Genomic DNA, 16,099 nt, shown 5'->3' on the forward strand with positions numbered 1-16,099 from the left:
CTCCCGCGGGGGTGCTGGGTCTAGCGCCGCGGGAGGCCTGGAGCCTCGATCCGCCCACCCGGTGCCAGCGGATCGCTGCCCGCAGCCCAGGGAGGAAGCAGATGAAGAGTAGGGTGGGCTTTCAAAATTCCGAGAGGCCGAGCTGAGAGGGGTTTGAACCCGGCAGTCGGGCTTCCGGACCCGGAGGGCGCTTCCCACGGCCAGCTCCTGCCCGGCTGGCCCGGGTCCCTGCCGGCTACGTGTGTACTCACAGGTCGCCTCTTGGGTTCCTTGGGCACCCCTGGGCTATCTTAACATCTCTGCCAGAGACGCACGGTCTCCCAGCTGGTTCATATCATTAAAAGAACAACCCCAGCGAGGTGGCGCTGCGGCTGGGCCCTGGGCTGCTGCAGTTCAAACCCACCAGCGGCTCTGCAGGAGAAGGTTGAAGCTGTCTGCTCCCTTAAAGATTTGCAGCCTCTAAAGGGTCGCTCTGAACCAAAATCCACTCGTTTGGTTTGGTCGAGTTTTGTTTAGCATTACTGATAATAACGTGTGTCTTGACAAGCTTTGCCTCCTACGTCCACACAACAAGCCCTGTAAAGCAGGTACGATTACTATCCTCACTTCACACATGAGACACTGAGAGGCCTGAAATCAAGTCTCTAAGGCCACATCGCACGAACTTTGCCATTAGACATCAGTCAAGAAGCAAAGGGGCCGATGATCATTAGTTATCGTCAGGATGAGATGATTGTTAACCAGCACTGCCGACAAACCCATCTTGAAATTCTAAATTAATAACTGCACTGAGTCTGCTGATATCCTGTGAAGTAATTTGGGAAGTACTTCATCTGCTGTGAAGTGCTTTGTTGCCCTAGAAGTCCAGGGCATGGCTGATTCATGTAGGCACAGACCTGGCCCTAGAAACTTTCTCAGAAATGTGGGCTGAGTTCAGCAGTCAGGGCCCTGCGGAGGAGGCCTTCCTATGTCTGGCGTAGAAACCAGGGTGGTACCAGCACACAGCCCTTCCTTGGGAGAAGGTTTCTCTGGAGGCTTCCTGGGAAGGACTTCAATCCCCAGATGCCAGAACAAGACAGACTCTTGCAGGCCAGATGCTGAGTCCCTCGTGCAAATGGGCAAACAGAGATCTTGAAAAATAGGTTCAGCCAGGATAATGTCCACATAACTAGGTCCCTCTTCCCCCTGCTTGGACAATCTTCCTGTCCTGTCTCTGGTTTCTCTTACTGGCTCTTCCCCTCACCACTCACACCAGGTGCCATGATCTTGTTCAGTCCACCCTCATGAGCAATTGTCCCGATTTTGCAAAAAGACAGGCAGATTCTATAGCTGCATCGTTGCCGAATGTCCCACAGAGAACAAGTGACAGCAGAGATTCAAACCTAGGGCCCCCGAAACAAAAGCCATCAGTGCTGCCCTGAAGTGCCTCTCAGAATGAGCATCAAGTGCTGAACCAGTCACTGACATACCTAACTGTGTGTGTGTGTGTGTGTGTGTGTGTGTGTAGACTGAACCAAACCAGGTGACACTGCCAGAGGGGGTGACACTAATATGACTACAAAATTTCTGTGCAGTACTTCAGCAAAGCTGCATTATTTTCTATAAAAAGATATCCTGTGGGTAGTTATAATGACAAAAACAACAACATTTCTCATAAGTCTGACAGGCATCAATATACCTACAAGGTTAAAACCCTAGTCCAATTAATTTTTTAAGCTGATGCGTTCAGGTCAGAGCTGTCATTATTACCCAGATACAATGATACCTCCAATTACGTAGCATTATCCACAAGTTACTGTTTTTCTTTCCAGCTGTGTTTATATAGTAGCTGGTTTTGTCATTTTTCTGTTGTTTTAGCTGCAATAGTGTGGTTAGTAATTCTGAACCTATATCAATAACTGTTTTTGCAATGAAGTAACAATGAGAGGAAAACAAACCCACTGCCATTTGGTCCATTTCAACTCGTAGTGATTTTATAAAACAGAGTGGGGTTTCCTACAAAACACACTGCCATCAAGTCAATTCTGGCTCAGAGCAACCCCGTAGGCTTACAAGGCTGTACATCTGTTGACGTTCTGGAGGTCTCCTGTCCATGTACTGCTGCAAGCATTTTTGAAATATCTTCAGTAAAATTTTATTTGCATGTGAGTTTAATAATATTGATAATGTCTACATTCTGTTGGATCACCTTGTTTTGGAATGGACAGAAATATGGGTCTCTTCTGGCCAGTTGACCAGGTAACAATCTTCCAAATTTCTTGGTCTAGATGAGTGAGTGTTTCCAACATTGCATGTATTTGTTGAAACATCTCAGTTAGTATTCCACTAATTCCTGAGTCTTGCTTTTTGCAAGTTTTAAAAAATTAAAGTGTAAGAAATTAGGGAAAGTATATCTGAAAATAAGATAAAATTCTCACAGATCATAAGAAAAACATTAATATTTCAATATATAAATGAATAATTCACAAACCTTGAGATTCAAATGGCAAACAGATTTCAGAAGCCCTGAAATAAAAGAAATGTTTATTAGATCAACAAGATATCATTCCCTCTTTTATTCTCATCAAATCAGCAAATTGATTTTTAAATTATGCCACTTCATGAAGCTAGAGATAAACTAAAATTTATTGGCATAAATTTTGTAAAAATGTATACAAAATTTCGTCCAGAGTGATGTGTCATTGGACAAAGTGATGATGTTACAAGTGCAATCCCCTCATGCCCCAGGAGGATGATTGACAATGATTTACTTCTCTGTTTCGATGAGGTTTTGATTTCCCTGCCTTTAGTTTGCTTGTTTTTGTTTGTTTGTCTCTTGTTTTCTGTTAGTGGGTTGTTGCTGTTGTGGGGGTAGTTGGTCTCATGGGGCTTTGAATTTGTCATAATATGAATGTCAAAATAAACCTGAGTCGTCCTATCCCAAGGACAAGCAGATGATTATGGGCCCCCACTGAACTCTAGCCCCAATCTCAGAACAGTTAGTTCTGATAACGTGGCCCTGCTCGACACTCACCTTTATGAAATGATCACTGAAGATAAGGTTGCTACAGCAAAATGTGGTACCTGGCTATCAACCAGAATAGTGTCTGGGGTCTTAAAGGCCCAGAGACCCACCACTGCTCCTCTGCGCTGTCTTGTGGCCTCATTGTCGTGGCCTCTGCTGCCTCCACCACTTCAGGCAGGATGGGATTTTGCAGGTTCTCTGCTGATGACTCTCTCTCTGCTTCCAGGATGGCTCTCTTGTACACAGGGGAATGGCAACAAAAGCTGACCAATCCCCTCTTAGTGTTTCACATATCCTATTTGCATAGCCCCACCCACTCAGTGGAAGTTACAGAGACAGGAATAGAAGAGCCATATTAAGAAAACGGCAGCCATCTATGTGAGGAGTCAACCTAGTCCACATGGAGAAGCACACCAGCTTGTGTGCTCCAGAGATGACAATAACCACCCTCAAATATGACAAAGGGAAAAGTATCAGAGCCTAAACTGACAACATCCAATGTGTAGAAGGCTATGGAGGACAGTGGGAGCCCAAAACCCATCTGCAGAGTATCTAGCCTGATTAAGCCGCTGGGAGATCCCCACGAGAGTCTTCTAGGTATGAGTACTTCTTGCTTGTTCCAGGACCAAAATGCCTTCCCTGGCCTTTTAAATATTCACGATGGTCTTTTTTTTTCTAACCCACTATTTATATTTTATCTCTGTATTATTATTTTATCCTTGTCACTTTCCTTTTTTCTTTGTTACTGTTTCTGTTGGGTTTTCCAGTTTGCAAAGCACAGAAGGAGTAGAGGCATCAAGGTAAGAACTGGTGCAAGGGTTTATAGTGGAGCTAGGGTTGGGGGTGGGAGATAGGGAAGGTGAGGAAGTTGGGGGAGCAAACGATGTATGTGGGAGGGGGGAGGGAGCACACTCTAGAACTGATGGTGATTACACAACTCATTTTAAAAGTGATTTAACCATGGGGGTGGGACGGGAGCAAAAATGTTCTGAAATTGATTGTGGTGATGATTGTACAACTCTCTTTGATGTTGTTGAACTATTGGATTGCTTCATATGTGGATGAAGTGCCAATGAACTGTAAGTAAAAAAATGTATACAAAATTTTTGGAAAACTTTCTTGCAGTTTACATTAAGAATCACCAAAATGTTCATATTCTTCCATTCTGTCATTGCTAGCCTCAGTGGAAACATCTAACCTCCTTTGGCCACACAACAGAGGAGAAGCCATCGCCATACCAGCCCAAAGCCAAGTGCCACAGGTAGACATCAGACATGCCTCCACGCGCTATCTTTTTTTTAATCCTATTTTGACACCAACTGTTCCTCCCATGGCGCCACTTTTCAGCTGGGTTTGATAATCTGTTGCCATTACCACACAGAATTCACAACTAATGCAATCATAGGGGTTTGTAAGAGAAGCTAACAGTGGGGATCATAAAACAGTAAGTCATTGCTCCACAATAGCACTTCTCCTCAGCCAGCAGCCAAATCTCTCTCCGGTGCTCAACCTTGGCCTCTACCTCTGTAGGCAGTGAAGTCCAAACTCTGCTGTTCTGCCTCACCTGCTCAGAGACCCACCACTGCTCCTCTGCGCTGTCTTGTGGCCTCATTGTCGTGGCCTCTGCTGCCTCCACCACTTGAGGCAGGATGGGATTTTGCAGGTTCTCTGCTGATGACTCTCTCTCTGCTTCCAGGATGGCTCTCTTGTACACAGGGGAATGGCAACAAAAGCTGACCAATCCCCTCTTAGTGTTTCACATATCCTATTTGCATAGCCCCACCCACTCAGTGGAAGTTACAGAGACAGGAATAGAAGAGCCATATTAAGAAATTTTCATTATACCAGGAAATATTTAAAATTTTAATAAAGTTTCAAATGTTCATCACATTATTTATAGTAGTGAAAAACTGAGAAAATCTTAAAATCTACCATCTACCTTTTAAACTACAATATAGTCATACATTAAATATTTGACAAAATAACAATAGCTATTAAGTTTCTGTGATGGAAAACTGTTGTGATGCAATACTGATAGAATCTTATCATATATTTCATTGTATTAATAAAATGGTGCCTATTGCTCTCCAAAATGTGGTTGATATCTCTGAGTGGAGCAATTCAGGGCTTTGATTTTTTTGGTTTTTCTTTCTGATTTATTATTATTATTTATTTTGAAAACCATTTTATTGGGGGTTTGTACAACTCTTATCACAATCCATACACATATCCACTGTGTCAAGCACATTTGTACACTTGTCTTTTATTTCCATTTCTTACACATTTACTAACTGCAATTAGAAGGAAATGTGTTCAGAATCGTCAGTGAAATGCGGAAGCTGCCCTCTGAGAAGCTCCCTGGGAAACCACAATGGGGGAGAGTAGAAAGAGAAAGCATGACGAAGCACCCAGCTGTGCCACTGGCTTGTCACATTGGAATGAGGTCTTTGAAGAGATGATTTCTAAACCATGGAGAACACAGACAAGTAAAGGTTCCTCGGTTCTCCATGAGAGAGCGAGAACAAAAGCATGCCTTCAGTTTCCTTCTGTAAGTCAAGACTTGGGTAAGATGCCCTGAGCTAGCCTTCATACCATCATGAGTCTCATCATCATCATTTTATCTTACAAAGAGAGATTTCATTTTTACCCTTTGACTATCAGAGTGATCCTGTGTTCAATAGAAGTAGGAACGTTGACCGTGTTCTTGTATATGGGTAAGATGAGACTCAGAGAAGACAGGCTTACCCAAAGACAGACACTGACATCAGTCAGCACTGGCCATCAGCTAGGTCTGGAACAGATCAGCTTTATACCTCTCTCCTGGACCAGAAATTTTTTTAATCATTTTATTAGGGGCTCATACAACTCTTATCACAATGCATACACACATCAATTGTGTAAAGGGCATTTGTACATTCATTGCCCTCATCATTCTCAAAACATTTCCTCTCCACTTAACCCCCCAGCATTAGGCCCTCATTTTTCCCCTCCCTCCCCGCTCCCCACTCCCTCATGAGCCCTTGATAATTTATAAATTGTTATTTTGTAAAACCTACCACAGCCAACATCTCCCTTCACCCACTTTTCAGTTGTCCGTCCCCCAGGGAGGAGGTCACATATAGTTCCTTGTAATCAGTTCCCTCTTTCCTAACCACTCTCCCTCTACCCTCCCTGTATCGCCACTCACACCACTGGTCCTGTAGGGCTCATCCACCCTGAATTCCCTGGATTTCCAGTTCCTATCTGTACCAGTGTACATCCTCTGGTCTAGCCAGACTTGCAAGGTCAAATTCATTCACGATAGTGGGAGCGGGGAGGAAACATTTAGGAGCTAGAGGAAAGTTGTATTTTTCATCGTTGTTACATTGCACCCTGACTGGCTTATCTCCTCCCCAAGACCCCTCTGCAAGGGGATCTCTAGTGGCCTACTAATGGGCTTTGGGTCTCCACTCCACACTCCCCCTATCATTCACTATGGTAAGATTTTTTGTTCTGATGATGCCTTATACCAGACCCCTTCTACACCTCGTGATTGCATAGGCTGGTGTGCTTCTTCCACGTGGGCTTTGTTGCTTCTGAGCTAGATGGCCACTTGTTTACCTTCAAGCTTTTAAGACCCCAGACGCTATATCTTTTGATAGCCGGGCACCATCAGCTTTCTTCACCACATTTGCTTATTCACCCGCTTTGTCTTCAGTGGTTGTGCGGGGAAGGTGAGCATCATAGAATGCCAATTTAATAGAAGAAAGTATTCTTGCATTGAGGGAGTACTTGAGTGGAGGCCCAATGTCCTTCTGCTACCTTAATACTAAACCTATAAATATAGGCTCATAGATCTATTTCCCCGTCCTCATATAAATATATTTGCATATGGACATGTCTTTATCTAGACCTCTATAAATGCCCTTTTCCTCCCAGCTTTTGCCTCTATTTCCCTTGATTCTCCTCCTGTCCCACTATCATGCTCAGTCCCCAGCAGGATTTCAGCACTTCCTCTTTGTTACGTTCCCCTTGATCATGACCAACCAGGTCTCCCACACCCACCTCCCCACCAATTTGGATAGCTTGTTGTTCCCTTGTCCCTGGGTTTGTTAACACCTCTTCCCTTCACCCCACCTCCCCATCTCCCATGTTCCCCCGGAACTGTCAGTCCCGTTGTTTTCTCCTCCAGAGTGTTCATCCAGCCTGTCCTATCCAGACAGACCTGCGGAGACAACAACATGCACAAAAACAAGACAGAGCAAAACCAAGCAACAATGTACAACAAAACAGCAACAACAGCAAGCCACTGACAAAGAACAAATTAAAATATACCAAGAAAGAAAAGCTTGTAGTTAGTTCAAGGATCGCTGGCCTTTAAGAGTGTTTTCCAGTGCAGCCTGTTGGTGCACCATGCCCTGTCCCCAATGTCCACCCTCATCATTCCCTGGGGATCTTGCTGCTCCCCTCCCCTGCTGTTCCACTGCACTCCCCCAGTGCTTCACCTCAGTGTGGCAGGATCAGGTCGGGTGCAATTCCCACACTATGTCTCTGGTGTTGTCCCCCGCAGGGCCAGGGGTCAGTGAGGGGCATCAAGTCTCATAGTGGGGCTGGCCAGGTGGTCCACTTTGTGGACTGGCTCCTCTAATTGGGGTCATCATCCTCAAGGCCTGGTGGGCCAGGATGTGCTCCAGTTTCTCCTCCTCCCCCGTCATCTGCTCCTGTGTGCTCTGGTCAGATATATCCTTCTCCCGGAGCTGCGGATTCAGTGCCATCCTTTGAAATAACTTCTTCTCGGGGCAGGCAACAACTTAGTATTTGGGGCTAGGGCCAGCCCCGCAGACTTCTCCACTGGTTCCCTACTCTGCGCAGGCATGTTGTATTCACACCTTGGAGCACTGGGTTGAAGTCTTGGACCAGAAATTTTGACTCCTACAAAGGCAGATAGGGATCAAGAAGCTTAGACAGACAGGACCAGGAACAATTTGACGACCCAGCAGCATTATTTCAAGACAGTGTATGTGTGATGTGGCATCCAGGAAAGCTCCCAGACTCAAATTATTCATGTTCTATCATTCACATTCCATAGTATAGTCGGAGGATTACATAGACCTGGAATCAAAAGCCAGCTCCATAAATTACCTAGGAATAAATTTAACCAGAGAGGTGAATGCTTATTCATGGAAAACTATAAACATGCTGAGAGAAATTAAGTAAGTCCTAAATAAATGGAAATACATTCCAGTTCTATGGATTAGAAGACGGTGTTGTTACAATGCCAATACCACCCAAAGCAATCTATAGATTTTATATAATCCCATCAAACTTCACCAGCCTTCTTTGCAGAAATAGGAGAGTCAATCATAAAAATTATTTGTCATTGCAAAGGACCTCAAATAGCCAAAACACCTTGAAAAAGAACCAGGTAGAAAGACTCAAATGGCCCCAATTTCAACGTGCACTATAAAGCTACAAGGATTAAAATAGTGTGGCTCTGATGTAATGATACACATATAAGTCAATGGGCTACAATTGAGAGTACAGACATCAATTATACAGCAATGGTCAACTGATTTTCAACAAGGGGACCAAATTCAATAGAAAAAGAATGGCCTCCTCAATAAAGCGTGCTGGACTCCGAGATTTCCCTGTGCAGAGGAATAAGGCCTCTGACCCATTCCTCCCACCATGTGAGAAAACGAACTCCAAGTGGACTGAGACCTAAATTTAAGAACTGAAACTATAAACCTCTTAGAAGAACCATAGGATTAATGCTTCCGGATCATGGGTTCTTAGATACGACACCAAAAGCACAGCAGCAAGGAAAAAATAAGTCCACTGGATTTAATGAAAATGTTTTTAAAAACGTATGTGCATCAAAGAACATTATTGACAACTTAAAAAAAGAAAACTCCCAGAAAGGGAAAATATTTAGGAGTCATAGATCCAGTAAGAATAGTCAGAAAGCATAAACAACTCCTGCAACCACACAACAAAGAGACAATTAAATGAAAACTGAGAAATGAAATTGAAAAGATATTTCACTATGAAAAGCATACAAATGACCCATAAGCACATGGAAAGATATTTAATGCTGTTATCCATTAGGGAATTATCAATCAAAACTACAATTAAATATCATTTCATACTCACTAGAATGGCTATTACCAGAAAATAATGGAAAGCAAGTGATAAAGGTGTGCAGATATTAGAATCCTCTCCATTGTTGGCAGGAATGTAAAAAGATGTAGCCTCTATAGAAACCATTATTCACAACAGCCCAAAAAACCCAGAAAACAAATGTCCATCTACAGATGAATCAATAAGCAAATCCAGGAAAGATGAATGTATTAACACATACAGTGGAATTTTACTCAGCATAAACAGAAAGGAAGTTCTGACATATGGGGGAACCTTAAAAACATTATGCTCAGTGAATAAGTCAGACACACAGAACAAATCTTTTATGACCCTACTTACACGAAATATAAAGAATAGGCCATTGGTTAGAGACTAGTTTATTAGAAATTAGTCAGAGGGGGGAAGAGGAGCATCCTTGCTCCGGTGCACTGATTTCCATTGAGAGAGGTAAAAATCCTGCGCCATGCTCACAAGTGTACGTAAGCTATTAAAAGGATGGTATGCTGACCAATATTCCTGGTACAGTGACTCTGTATTCTTTCCAGCTTCTTTTGAGTCTAATTGCGTCCTTCAACAGTTTGCCCATGGAATCCTTCAATATTAAAACTTCAGGGTTGAATGGTTTTCTCCAGTTCTTTCAGCTCAAGGTACACTGGTCATGTTCTTCCATCCTTTTTAGCTGCTCTACAATCAAGAACAAGTGTCAGAGTTTCGGCTGCAGCTGGCAAGGCTCACTTCCTGCAAGACATCACTGAGGGGAAGCCACATGGACCTACCCCGACACAGCCCTGAGTACTGGAGCAGCCGTGTGGAGACCCCTGCCAGCACGGAGATGCTTACACGTTCACAGATTCCGCTTTCCTCCTGTAGTCGGCGTCGGCATCATAGTGTGTGTTTTGTGAGATGGAGGAGGACTTTGTGGATTGGTGTCGGACATATGGGTTAATGTTGGACTTGTGGGCTTGGGCAGCACTGGGTTGGGATGTTTTCTTGATGTGCACTTACCCTTTCTATAAAACTCTCTCTTATACATATGAATTTCTGTGAATTTGTTTCTTTAAAGTACCCAGACTAATACATAATGGTACCTTGGGAAGGGGGTACGGGGGAAACAAATCATAGGATAGAGAGTAGATGTTCGTTTGACTTCTCCCTCATGGTCGTTTTTCTTTTTTGTTTAGGCAGAGGTCAGATAAAGCCACACTGTTTACTTGGTTGTGTTCTGGGGAAAATATGGGAAGTATGAAAATAGAAAGTTTGTAAGCCCACTTGCTCTCAGCCATTAAAATTTAGATGGGTTTAGGCCATGTCTGCAAAGAAAGATATGCCCCACCCAGCGCTTGGAATACTCAGGGACCAGTAGTCTTTGTCAAAAGCTGAAAAAAAATCTGGAACCATGAAGAAACCTCCTCTCTGAACCAAATGTTAAAGCGAACCTGTGAGCAGGCTGAAATGCTTGCTAGGTGACCACCTGGATCTACTTGTTGGTGGAAGTGGGAGAAATGCAGCAATAGAGAGACAGGTTGAGTTTGGCCACTGACACCTGTGGGCTTGGTTTACAGGAGAAAAAGGAGAAGATGAGAACGGGTTGACTGGTCTAAAGTTCATGACCTAGCACAAGGGCGCTAGGCTTGTTGAGTATTGGTGAGAGCCCATGGTCTAAAGGCAAGGCGACCAATGGGCACCCTGTGGAGGCTGAGTGAGGCAGCCCACATTGAATTAACCAGAACCCGACCAGCTGAAGATTTTTGAGCCTGTGAATGGTGCATATTGCTGCTGACTTTATGGATGGCCTGTCTGGATTTGACTTTGCTTATGGATGCAGACTTCACAAGGTTCCAACTGGAATGAAGACTCTTCATGTCGAAAAACATGATTGTCTCCTCAGAGGACTGGGTTGTTGTAAGTGGGAAGTATATAAATTAGATACCCAAAATTGGGGAGATAAAGGCATGAAGTGGTTGGCTTACAAACTTTCACAGGTGGGGGAACATATTCATAGGATTAAGGTGTAGGTGTTACTTAATTACAATCGTGAGGCTAAAGAATTATGTACAGGTGCCAAGTTGGCAAGGGGTGGATTAATATAGTTAAATTTTATTGTGCCAACCTGGCCAATAAACACATGTGGGGTTAATTGAAAGACGGAGAGATAAATGGCTTGGTGAGCCTCACCTTTCTGGTGCCTGGGTCTCTTGTTTTGTGATGGTCAGACCAGGGTGCAGCTGCCTTAGCCAATTCCTGCTTTGGCTGGCAAGGCTCATTTCCTGAGAGACATCCCTGAGGAGAAGCCGCATGGACCTACCCCGATGCAGCCCTGGGTGCTGGAGCAGCCGTATGGAGACCCCTGCCAGCGCTGAGATGCTTACACATTCACTGACTCGGCTTTCCTCCTGCAGTCAGCAACACTGTGTGAGATGGGGGAGGACATGGTGGATTGGTGTTGGACATATGGGTTCATGTTGGACTTGTGGGCTTGGACAGCCCTGGGTTGGGATGTTTTCTTGATGTGCACTTACCCTTTAGATAAAACTCTCTCTTACACATGAGTTTCTGTGGAATTGTTTCTTTAAAGTACCCAGACTAACACCCTCTTTAAGACATTAAAGAGATCCTTGACTGCTGCTTCCATGAACATTGTGGATTCAAGCAAAATGTAATCCCTGACATCATTCTTTTCTCCATTTATCATGATGTTACTTATTAGTCCAGTTTTGAGGATTTTGGTCTTCTTACATTGAATTTAAATCCACACTAAAGGTGACAGTTCTTGATCTTCATCATCAACTGTTTCAAGTCCTCCTCATTTCAGCAAACAAAGTGGTGCTATCTGCATATAGCTGGTGGTTAATAAGCCTTCCTCCAATCCTGATGTTGCACTTTTCTTCATATTAGCCATCTTCTCTGATTATTTGCTCAACATACAGATTGGGTAAGCACAGTGAAAAGATACGAACCTGATTCACACATTTTTAAATTTAAAACTTTGCGGTATTCCCTAGTTCTGTTTACAAAACACCTTCTTGATCCATGTACAGGTTCTGCTTGAGCATAATGAAGTGCTCTGGAATTCCCATTCTTCTGAAGGCTAATCAGAGTTGTGGTGCACACAGTCAAATGCCTTTGCAGAGTCAGTAACACACAAGTAAACATGCTAATCTCTGGTCGGCTCTGCTTTCAGCCAGGGTCCATCTGGCTGCAGCCATGATACCCCTTGTTCTGTTGTTGGATGATATTCAGGAAAATTTTACTTGTATGTGATATTAATGATATTGTTCTCTAATTTGCATATTGTTAGGTCATCTTCCTTTGGAATGGATATAAGTACAGCTCTCTTCCGGTCAGCTATCCAGGTAGTGGTCTTCCAAATTTCTTAGCATAAATGAGTGAGTGCTTCCAGTGCTTCATCAGCTTGTTGAAGCATTTCTATTGGTAGCCTGTCAATTTTCAGGAGCCTTGTTTTGGGCTAATGTCTTCATTGCAACTTGGACTTTTTCCTTCAGCACCATTAATTATTGATTCTGTGCGATCTCTTGAAATGGTGGGATGCCAACGCGTTCTTTTTTCACAGTGACTGTGTTCTTTCCATCTCCTTTTGATGCTTCCTGCATCATTCAATATTTTGCCCATAAAATATTTGAACTTGAGGATTGAATTTTTTCTTGAGTTCTTTTGCTGAACACATCCCTCCTTTTTGGTTTTCTAACTCCAGGTTTTTGCACATTTCATTATAATATTTTACTCTGTCTTCTCAAGCAGTTCTTGGATATTATCTGTCCCGTTCTCTGGCTTCATCATTTCTTCCATATGCCACAGTTTTCTACCACTAACAACAATCCCCCTTTGACTTTGGTCTTCTATTTTTCTCTCTCTCTCTCTTTTTTAATGACCTTTAGCTTTCTTCACGTATGATGGTCTTGATGTCATCCCACAGCTCATTGGGTCTTCTGTCATTAGTGTTCAATATCAGCAGCTAAAACCAGACCAAGGTCTGACTGTGGAACAGACCGTCAATTGCTCATATGCAAGTTCAGGTTGAAGCTGAAGAAAATCAAAACAAATCCACGAGAGCCAAAATAAGAACTTAAATATATCCCACTTGATTTTGAGAACATTTCAAAAGCACATTTGATTCATTGACCAAGTTTTCCACCACACGAGGGAGGCGGCAGGGAGCCAGGTGTGAGACCAGCGCCTTGGTGGCAGGCTCTTCTGGCCTCTGAGATGGAGACGGAGCACCCCTTCCCTTCTCAGATTTGGAGCACTTTCATTGGTTGTGTCAAAGCCCTGGGTACTAACGTGAGGGCCCTGCCTTCTCCACTCGCAGCCCGCAGCTCACAGCTCACAGCTGGTTCCCTGCCGCCTCCCTCACGTGGTGGAAAACTTGGTTTTGGGCCCTCCACTCTGAGGTGTGAGTCCACAAGACTGTCCATGAGGCCCTTGTCCTTGTCCTGGAGCAAGCTGGCTGTGACTGAAGGAGAGGGGATGGTCCAGATCTCCTTTCCCCCACCCCCTCATATAGAAGGGGAGACCCAAAGCCAGAAGCCAGCCCCACCCCGGTGGCTCCCTCTCATTGGCAGGCTGACCAAAGCAGCCCTAAGGGCCCTAACACTTGACCAGTACACCTGCTGGCAGAGGGGGACACCCCAGAGTTTTCCAAGTCACTTTCACCCTGACTAAAGCTTGTCTTAAGCAGCAGGCCAGTCTGCCCAGCCCCGGTGGGGAGAGATAGAGAAGTGGCAGTCCTCTGAGTGACAAGTGGCCACTCTTCACCCTCCACCTGCCCCAGGTCTGGGTAGGATTAGAAAAAAAAAATGCCTATCTTTCTTGTATTGGTGTAGAAACTATTTTCTCCCAAAGCCACTATTTGTGCAGCTGTTTGAAGTTTGTATTGTTTCTGCAATGCAGAGCATACACAGCCATTGAAGAAGAATGTTCAATGTTCAAGTTCTCTTATGCTGTGTTTAGAGGTGGTTTTTCTTTTTCTTTTGCAGATCTTGGACCAAATAAATTAATCATATTCCCAGATCAGTTATCAAGCATCGAAGAACAAGAAATCATATCATTGTGTGCTCACCTCCATGATATGATCGTTGAAGACAAATGGGTGCATAAGCAAATGTGGCGAAGAAAGCTGATGGTGCCCAGCTATCAAAAGATATAGCATCTGGGGTCTTAAAGGCTTGAAGGTAAACAAGCGGCCATCTAGCTCAGAAGCAACAAAGCTCACATGGAAGAAGCACGCCAGCTGGTGTGATCACGAGGTGTCGAAGGGATCAGGTATCAGGCATCATCAGAACAAAAAATCTTACCATAGTGAATGAGGGTGAGGAGTGCAGAGTGGAGACCCAAAGCCCATTTGTAGGCCACTGGACATCCCCTTACAGTAGGGTCTCGGGGAGGAGACGAGCCAATCAAAGTGTGATGTAGCAACGATGAAAAATACAACTTTCCTCTAGTTCCTAAATGCTTCCTCCCCGCCTCCCACCCCCACTCTCATGATCCGAATTCTGCCTTGCAGGTCTGGCTAGACCAGAGGATATACACTGGTACAGATAGGAATTGGAAATACAGGGAATCCAGGGCAGATGATCCCTTCAGGATCTGTGGTGGAAGTGGCGCTACTGGGAGGGTAGAGGGAGGGTGGGTTGGAAAGGGGGGACTGATCACAAAGATCTACATGTGACCTCCTCCCTGGGGGATGGACAACAGAAAAGTGGGTGAAGGAAGACATCAGACAGAGCAAGAAAAGGCTAAATAACAATTTATAAATTATCAAGGGTTCATGAGTGAGGGGGGAGCGGGGAGGGAGGGGAAAAAATGAGGAGCTGATGCCATGGGCTTAAGTGGAGAGCAAATGTTTTGAGAATGATGAGGGCAATGAATGTACAGATGTGCAATTGATGTATGGATGGATTGTGATAAGAGTTGTATGAGCCCCTAACAAAACAATTTTTAAAAGTTTTTAAATTAATCATATTCCCAGCAAAAAAGAAATACCCCACAACGCTACATTAAAAAGTTACACAAGAATTTAAGTAGAGAACTCTCTCACTGCCTCACTCTCTCACTGCCTCACTCTCACTCACTCACTCACTGTCTCACTCACTCACTGTCTCATTCACTCACTCATTCACTGACTCACTCTCACTCTCTCACTGTCTCACTCTCACTCACTCACTCACTGACTCACTCACTGCCTCACTCTCACTCACTCACTGTCTCACTCATTCTCACTCTCTCACTGCCTCACTCACTGCCTCACTCTCACTCACTCACTGTCTCACTCACTCACTGACTCACTCTCATAAGCAATAAAAAAAAATTTTAAGTAGAGAAAGTGCTTGGAGGATGAAGTTTCCTATAACACCAAGTTTGATGAGAAAGCTGTACTTTAAAATTCATGCAGCAGCAACAATGGACATCCAGTCTGCAAATCATGACTAATATTTATTAAAAATAATGCTGAAGAAATATCCTTCATCAATGTACCTTACATCCAATGTACATTGTTATTTATATTTTGATTGGCTTCACAATTTGCCCCCAATTTTTCTAAAGGAATTTTTAAAACTACAGCAAAACTGAAATAATAACATAAAAAACACTCAAATGCTCATCAACTATGTACAATAGTTGTGAACATTTTGTCACATATTGTAAAAATTATACATGCATCACCTATGAAATAGATATGTGCAAGTGTATAAATATGTATATGATCATGCACACATGTGTGTATACACACAAGGATAAGTAAAAAGGCATTGCTACAAAATCATAGACACTTTTAATAGTAAATATAACCAGATGTGAAGCTATTGTTTCTTTTTTCAAACAATTTTTGACAGATAATTCACATAACATTCAGTTCAATAGTTTAATCACAGTAAAAAGAGTTGTACAATAATCACCACAATTAATTTACCTTCTTCTTTCTTGTACTCAGCTGTTATTAGCTCCTCATTTCCCTCC

Source organism: Echinops telfairi, unplaced genomic scaffold (assembly GCF_000313985.2).
Source record: "Echinops telfairi isolate 266 unplaced genomic scaffold, ASM31398v2 ScPeMD7_4;HRSCAF=17, whole genome shotgun sequence".
NCBI lineage: Eukaryota > Metazoa > Chordata > Mammalia > Afrosoricida > Tenrecidae > Echinops > Echinops telfairi.